Here is a 7,997-nt window from a genome sequence, read left to right as displayed (position 1 = left end):
CACCCGGCAAGCTCTTTCTCGCCGACGAGCTCCTCTCGCTCGCCACGGCTTGCCGCCTCTGGTGCATCTGCCTCCTCCACGGTGAATCCAAATTCGCCCGCGGCTGCGGCTGCCGCCGCCTCTTCCAGCCTAGTGGCGATGCGTGTCATCTCCGCATCGGTGGTGTCGCGGGTGAGGCTTTTCTTCTCGTCGGAGCGGACCGGCACTTCTACCAAGCCGTCAAAGAACTGCTGCACGACGTCGTCTGCAGGCTCTTGCCAAGTTGGGACAATTCCATGCGAATCGCACAGCGGCATCATTGCATGGATGCGGTCGAGCGCGGAATTGTTGCATAGCGGAACGACACCCCTCGGCAACCTGAACACTTCGGGATGTTGAGGGTCATACTTGAACAGCTCCTGGAGCATCGCGTTAAGCTCCAGGACAGTGAAGTTTAAGTTGAGGCCCGGCCGCAGCCTCATGATATCCGCCGAATTCTTGAATTCCCAGGCGGGTCTCCCACGTTCCTGCAGGGGGGCGATGCGGCAGCGAAGAAAATCTGCGCCAACAGCGCCTACAGTAATCCCGGCAAGCCTGAGGCATTGGATCCGGGTAACGGCAATCTTCAGCCTATCATCTTCCGGGGCCACGTCACTCCAATCGCTGCCGCGTGCTACTGGGGCTTGGCGCCGGGCGGTAAATGGCTGCGGGTTCTCCTCGGCAATCCAGCACCAGTCTGCTCTCCATTCCTCCCACTTGCCGCGGAACTCTCCCTCCAGATAAGTGTCCTTCTTGCCGGCCATCGAGATCCAGGCGATTCCGCCGGATAAAGGCTCTCCTCTCTCTACTCGGGGCATAAAGAAGTGGCGAAAAAGGGCTACATTGGGATGGACTCCGACAAAGTTTTCGCAGAGATGTGCGAAAACTGCCATGGTCAGAACAGCATTGGGGGTGAAGTCAAGGAGGTGGAACCCGTAGGTGTTCATGATATCGCAGGAAAACTCAGAGAAGGGCGGGCAGAGCCCGCAGTAGAAGAACAAGGCGAAGAAAGGGTATCCATTTGGAGCCGTTTCCAAGCGGCGGCTGGAAGTACCTTCGTGCGCGGATGCGCTCGCGTCTCCGTCGACCAGAAGAGGTAGAAGTTCTCCCTCAGCTCACTCGCGGCGAGCTTGGGAGGAAAGATTGCCCGCTCCTTTCGCAGCGCCGCAAGCCGCTGCGCCTCGGTCGACTTCACAGCCTTCCCCTTGTCGGCCCTCGGAGCCATGGCGGAACTGGTGGAGGAGGTCGACGGCGTTGGTGGTGCTGGTGGCGATGGGGGGCGGGGCGCTGCTCTCTTTCAGCCTTGGGAAGATGAGGGAGCGGCAGAGATTTCCGAGATTGGAGTAGCAACCGGCGAATGGGCGAACTACTCCTGTTTCCCCTACTTATAAAGAGGGAGGGGGCGGACGTTCCGCCTTTTCGAATAAAGAAACCACCCACGATCTCTCCCACGATGCCGTATTCACCGCGTGCCGTTCGGGGAGGGCGCGGTGGATACGGAGAGAGATACGGTGTAACCCAGGCCGCGTGTGCCCGTGCCCTTCTGTGGGCCTGGCCCAACAGCGCTCGGCACCGTGTATGACCCAGGCCCGGGGGCTCCGGTCGGTGTACTAGAGTAGGGGTACCCTAGTATCCCGAACTTGTGCACGGGCAGTCGCAGCATCCCGCGGCAAGGCTTGCCGGGTGACCGCCAAGGTCCTCCGTGGTTCCTTTGGAGCCATTCAAGGACAAAGTATCCAAGCCAAGGAGACAAGACCCCGGCAAGAGGAGCTTGCCGGGAAGGCCAACCAAGGCATCTCAAGACCCTGGCAAGAGGAGTTTGCCGGGAAGGCCAACCAAGGCATCTCAAAGAACTTGCCGCGACGCGCCACGCGTCCTGGCAAGGCCCGGTGAGCGACAAGCTCCCGGACGCGACAAGACAACGACCGCGGCAAGGCGCTTGCCGCGGCAAGCCACCACTCTGTGCCCGCGCTCCAGCACATCCACCAACGTGTCGCTCTGGGACCCTTCCAGGCATACGTGGCGGGAGGCTGTGCAGCCAGCGGCGCGCGGTGGCAAGCGGCGCTGACAAGATTGCCATCGTGGCGAGCGGTGGCGTCCCTGACGATCCCTTTTGCACTGTTTAGGCGACGCAGACAGGCATTTAATGCCCTTGTCCCCTGCCGTCAGGGTTAGGTATGATACACTGTAGCAGGTAGCTGTACCAACCGCAGCACTTTTTCCGTTTTTACCCTTGTCTACGTTGCCACCTGTTGGTGACCCCTTGAGCATATAAAAGGAGGCCCATGCGCAACGTAGAGGGGGTTCGGTTGAGAGGAAAGGGAACACTCACGCTCGGTCTCGTTAGCTGCTGGGGTGTACTGTAGCACTCCGTGCTCCCGAGCAAGAACTCAATACAAACCACAAAGCAGGAGTAGGGTTTTACGCATCCGTGCGGCCCGAACCTGGGTAAACCGCTCGTGTGCTTCACCTCGATCCGCTCTTCGTGCGACCCTCGCCCCCGCCGAACCGAAAGGGACTCGGTCCGCCGGTCCCATAGGTGCTCGTGGGTCAGTACCCCGGCACGCACCCACGGACGTAGTGTAGTAGTAGCACTCTTTGTGTCTTTTGCGTCTTCCCCAACCACACATGTGACACGGTGGAGCTCATTTTCTGTAAGATGATGCAGCCCACATGATAATTTGACGTTTCTAGTAGTAGTTACTCACTTTTAAATAATGGAGGGTCAGGAACCACGCATGAACGGTGCCACGTCATTTGTAAATAAAGTTTTTTTTCTGCAGTGGCACGTACACAATATAAATAGGTTCATCTCTACTCTTATAGAAAAAAGAGTTGGTGATGTTGGTGTGCCTGCCATCCTGCAATATAGGCCGGCCGATTTATATTTGACGGATAGGAAGGAAACTATGGCAACTTTGCAAAAAGATACCCACACCCCTATCCACATTTGCAAATAAGGCCTTGCCTGGTTCATCATTTTCTCTCACAAGATAAACTACTCATATAAATGCATCTTGATGTTCTATGCAACACATGAGAATCTTGCTAGTATGGAAAGAAAAGGAAACCGCTCCACTATATACATAGCCAGGACGAGCCTACACGGTTGCTTGCTAGGGTTGCTCTATTCACACTCTCCCGCACAAAACGACTGTGGCCACATCTCTAACATCCGGGCAGATCACGTTCGCCGGGGGAAGGGGTGGATGCTTAGTGTAGGTGCGGTCGCCGTCGCCATCCCGACGGCAAAAACCCACTGTCGGCACGTCCTGATCAGGGATCCCTGCCGTTCTCTCTCACAAAGCCGGTGAGGTTGCCTTCGTCCCTTGCTCACTGCCGCGACATGGGGAGTTGCCGCCTCCCGCAGCCCTCCTCTAGGTTGAGCTACGTCCGACATCCCTCAGGTACAACTTCCTTTACAACTGGGTTGCACCACTGCTCCAGCTGCCCACATCACTCCATGTGGATATTTCTCTACTTCTTTGCCCCGCACATACCTCTACTGGATTCTACGTACTGTATTTGTGATGAGTTTATGTCTCATCAACTAGTCCCAGTAATCTTATTCTAATCACGCTTCTACAATTTCTTTGCCACAGGGATGCTCATCTCGATTTTGGTGAAACTGCACAAAATGATCCGATGGTCAAAGGGTTGCAAACTTCATTTCTTCGGAAGCTCCAACGCTGCCAGCAAATTAAAGCTTGGTTAGGGTTTACGGTTGCTGGGCTAGGGACTGCATGGATCATTTTCTTATTTAGTTGTCTCTGTTCCAAAATAAGTGTCAACTTTAGTAGTAGTACACGTTGTGCTAAAGTTTGCATAAAGTTCTGACACTTATTTTGGAACAGAGGGAGTACATATTGGCTATGATCTATCAATCATTGAGATGCAATAGCATGCATGTTAGTCTCCTTCATATTTGATGAAATGTTGCAACGGGCAACCTTGGACGCAAGATACATGAAACAGAAGCTGGAAGCTTCTTAGCATTGTACAAATTTAGCTCGCTGAGAAATTATAGTACGTACTATACTAGTACTATGTAAAGAGTTAGGTGTCACACGTGTCTAGAAAATATGGCGATAGTGTGAGGCGGGCCATGTAATCATTAAGCCTGCGTGTTTTCACTGCTTTCGCACTCCTCCGCTGTAAGAATGGAGAAAATTGTAATCTAGTAGTACCTCCTTTCGCCGAAAGCGTGGGACATCCAGCAATCGTACCACCTCTCTAATAATGACCAATGAGCCATCAAATCACATAGACCCAGCAGTAAGTTAGACAGACGAAGCAACCATCACTCTTGAATCCGCTTCTCCCTTCAACGCAGGCGCCAATGAGAAGTCACGTCTGCTCTGCCCGGGCATGAATGCGGCACTGATTCTTTGGATCAGCACTGACCGTTTCGGGCTGGAAGCACGCGCGGGCGATGGAGGGGCTTTGGGTGGGCCAGGCTGGCCAGGAGCGGGCGTGGCAGCTGTCCGCCTGTCCCGACCAGACGCTTGGAAATGAGAGGATGCACCAACTCTCGCGGCTAAATTGTACACTATACACCATCTCTCTGTAGGAGTAGGTCGATGTGTTGCTCTCTCTAACACACACATGTTGTTAAACACACACACACACACACACAGGTTCATAGAATAGGAATATCCTACGAGTGTGAAGCCACAGGAAGTGAGATACAATTGGAGTACGTACAAGAAGAGAAGAGGTGATAAATATTCCATCAAACCTGGACTGAGGAGTAGTACTCCCTCCGTCTAGGTGTTAAGTCATCTTACGAAAATCAGATATTCCCAAAATGGTTAGGCATCGTCCATTAACTTCACATCTAAATCCCCTCCTGGCCTCGTTGCTAGCGAGCGTTGTTACTTAGGGAGCATCTGGATCCTTAGCAAGAACAGTTTATAGCCTAGCCATGCAAGGTTAGGTGTTTGGAACTGTTAAAATATGTTAGCTTTTGTGGGCTAGCTAGCTTCGGTGGGCTAGAAAAACCTTGCTAGCTCGGGAGAGCAAGATCGGCTCGCTTCCGACGGAAAACTTCACGCACGGAAAAATCAGTGACCCACTCATGACAACGCTTTTCAGGGGCAAGGCTAGTAAGAAAAAGAACTAAACCGTTTGACCAGGCAAGGTTGGCAAAGCGAAAGCTGGCTAGCTGGGCTAGCCATAGTGGGAGTAACTTAGGTACTAGTAACATAGCACATCCCAAGAAAAAATTGTTGACGTGGCATGGAGTTAATGAGGAAAGAGATGCTTGTGGTAACATAATATGTTGATGTAACATAACACACCCCGAGGTAAAATGAGTCTATATCTCAATTAATGAAGACTTGCATGTTACCATCCACACGTTACTACCCACTATGAAGGTAGTAACATAGACTAGTAACATATGCATGTTACTAGTCCAAGTTACTCACCACTATGACCAGCCTAGGAAATGTAACCAAACGCTCCTTACTCTGCCATGTTATCCCCCCCGAAAACCCAATGCATGGAGCGCAACTACGCGTTGATCAGTCAAGAAATCAAAGTCGGCTTGTATGCGAGTTAATACGTGGACCTGCATGGTAGCTAAAACGGCATCTCTTAGTTGTTGTGATTAATTGTTGCGTTTAGAGACAGAAATCAGGGCTTTGATTGGAGGAAGGATCGGTCAAGTTTCTCCTCCTCCAATCTGCTTGCACCTTGGTCCCACTACACCTTCTAACGTGACTTACACCTAGACGGCGGGAGTAGTACGAGATACGGTGGCACACTGACTTAGGTCGAATACAAGTGCCCAAAATTATTGGAAGAGAGCAAAGTGTACAAACTAAATAATTAAAAGAGTAAAATGCACTGTTGGTCATTGAACTTATCTTATAAGTTCACTTTGGTCACTGTACTCAAGAATACGGTCGATACGGTCACTATATACGTGATGAGGTGATTATACGGTCACTGCGAGATCGTATAGCTCTGCATTCATCCATTTTGACCACAAAAACCTCCAATTGTGATTAACTAGTGGCAAATATAGTTTTCTACCTTTAGTAGCGGCACACACATGCAGCGCGCAGCTTGCTATGCATGCACACACATGCACAGACTCAAGTCGCACGTTGGCCTCTATTACCACAAGTTCGTGTAGTACTTCACCTGTTGTCCGCCGTTCCCGTTGTTGACCCTTCCACCTGAGGTCATCGACCCATTGCTCTACCACTACGCCAAGTCCCAGCCCTTGCTGCTTGTGGCGCAACGCATATGAACTCCATCTACATTAGATGACATGGCCATCAACTTATGATGAAACCCACACTAGGTCACTCTACTCGCCTTGTGCGCACGATTCTCGTGCGGTTGCCAAAGTACGACCCTGCGGCCTCAACTTCGTCGCCGGTCGCCGGTGTGTGCGTGTTGTGTGCTAACTAGTGTGTGTGTGTGCCCGTTGCGTGCTAGTGTGCGAGTGCATGCATGCGTATTGTGTGCATGTTAGAATAAGGATTCACTTAAAATAGTACATGAGCGAACAAAGGGATAAATTGGACTGTGTTCACGAGGAGTAGCGAGATGTGTGAGGTAAGATACACCACTGGCGCTTTTATTTTTCTTATTAATTTGTTTGTTTCACCCTCTGACTGGTGGGACCCAACATACTACGTGGGGAGAGGTAAGGTGACTAAGGCTGCATTATTTCTGTAGTACCAACACTGCTTTAAATCCCAAAAGACCTTACCACCAAAGCCACATGACACGATTATGATTTAAATCCCAATGACTCCCACGCAAAAAAAAACATGCCATGCTTGTCACACGAATGCAGGAATGTATAAAAGCTTATTTTCCTCTCGTTAATCATAGCATGAGGGTGGTGTAGCTGGTTAGCCTGTTCGCTCATCAAACCTGAGGTCTTGGGTTTGATAACCGCACTTGAGCATAATTTTGTTTTTGTTCGACTTCTTTCTTCCACCCAATGATAGGTAGGCCCCGCATGACAGAGACAGAAAGTGATCTGGGGTGGTGCCAGGAGGATTCTTTGACTGGTCAAAATGGATGGATACGGAGCTATACGATCTCGCAGTGACCGTACAATCACCTCATCACGTATATAGTGACCAAAGTGAACTTAGCAATTACTCTCAATACGCCCTTGTTTCTTAGCACCCGTTGTAACCCTTAGTACATACGGTGGCACACTGACTTAGGCCGAATACAAGTGCCCAAAATATTTAAAACTGGAGGATGGTGCAGCCCACCTTTCCGCTATTTTGACCATGTGTGGTTCAGTTGTTGTTCACTTCGGAGGGTCGTGTACCACACATGAACGTTAGTAAGCATGACTGGAAGGTGTGCATTGTTAATTGTGAGTTCACTCCTTTGAGCGTTAAATTTTCTTCATGTATTAGCATTGCCCCTAGTATTTTTCTTCACTATGTTAAATAAAGAGTTTCGTTTCATGCACAATTTAAAACGATTTTTATGGAGAGAAAAAGAAAACCACTCCATCTATATACGCTGCAGCCTCGGTGCTTGTTTTATAGGGTTTGCATTCTTCACACTCTCTCTACTATATATATACACGCTAGAGCCTCGGCACTTGTAGTTGCTCTCTTCACACTCTCTCACCCTCTCCAGATCTAAACAAGACTTCGTTGGCCTCTCTCTCTCCCATCACTGCTAGTCAAAGAGCCAGCATGATCCGTCCGCCGGGAGGGGAAGGAGGCTTAACACTGTCGCCATTGGCGAGGGAAGGAGTCCCCTACCGGCGCAGCTGTTCTCTTTCACCCAGCGGCGCGGGAGGGCCTTCGACCCCTTCTTCCCCGCCATCGTACATAGTGTGGGCAGAATGGCCTCCGGTCACCAATCGAACCACACCCCAAGAACCTTAAGGTATAATTTACTTATTCCACATGCATTGCTCTAGCTGCATGTGGGCTTTTTCCGCTTCTGCACTTGAATCTAGGTGTTGGATCAAACAGGAAAGTAGT

This window comes from Triticum urartu, chromosome 1A (genome assembly GCF_056163025.1).
Source record: "Triticum urartu cultivar PI428250 chromosome 1A, HENAU_Tu73, whole genome shotgun sequence".
Classification (NCBI taxonomy): domain Eukaryota; kingdom Viridiplantae; phylum Streptophyta; class Magnoliopsida; order Poales; family Poaceae; genus Triticum; species Triticum urartu.
This window is presented reverse-complemented; position numbering follows the sequence as displayed.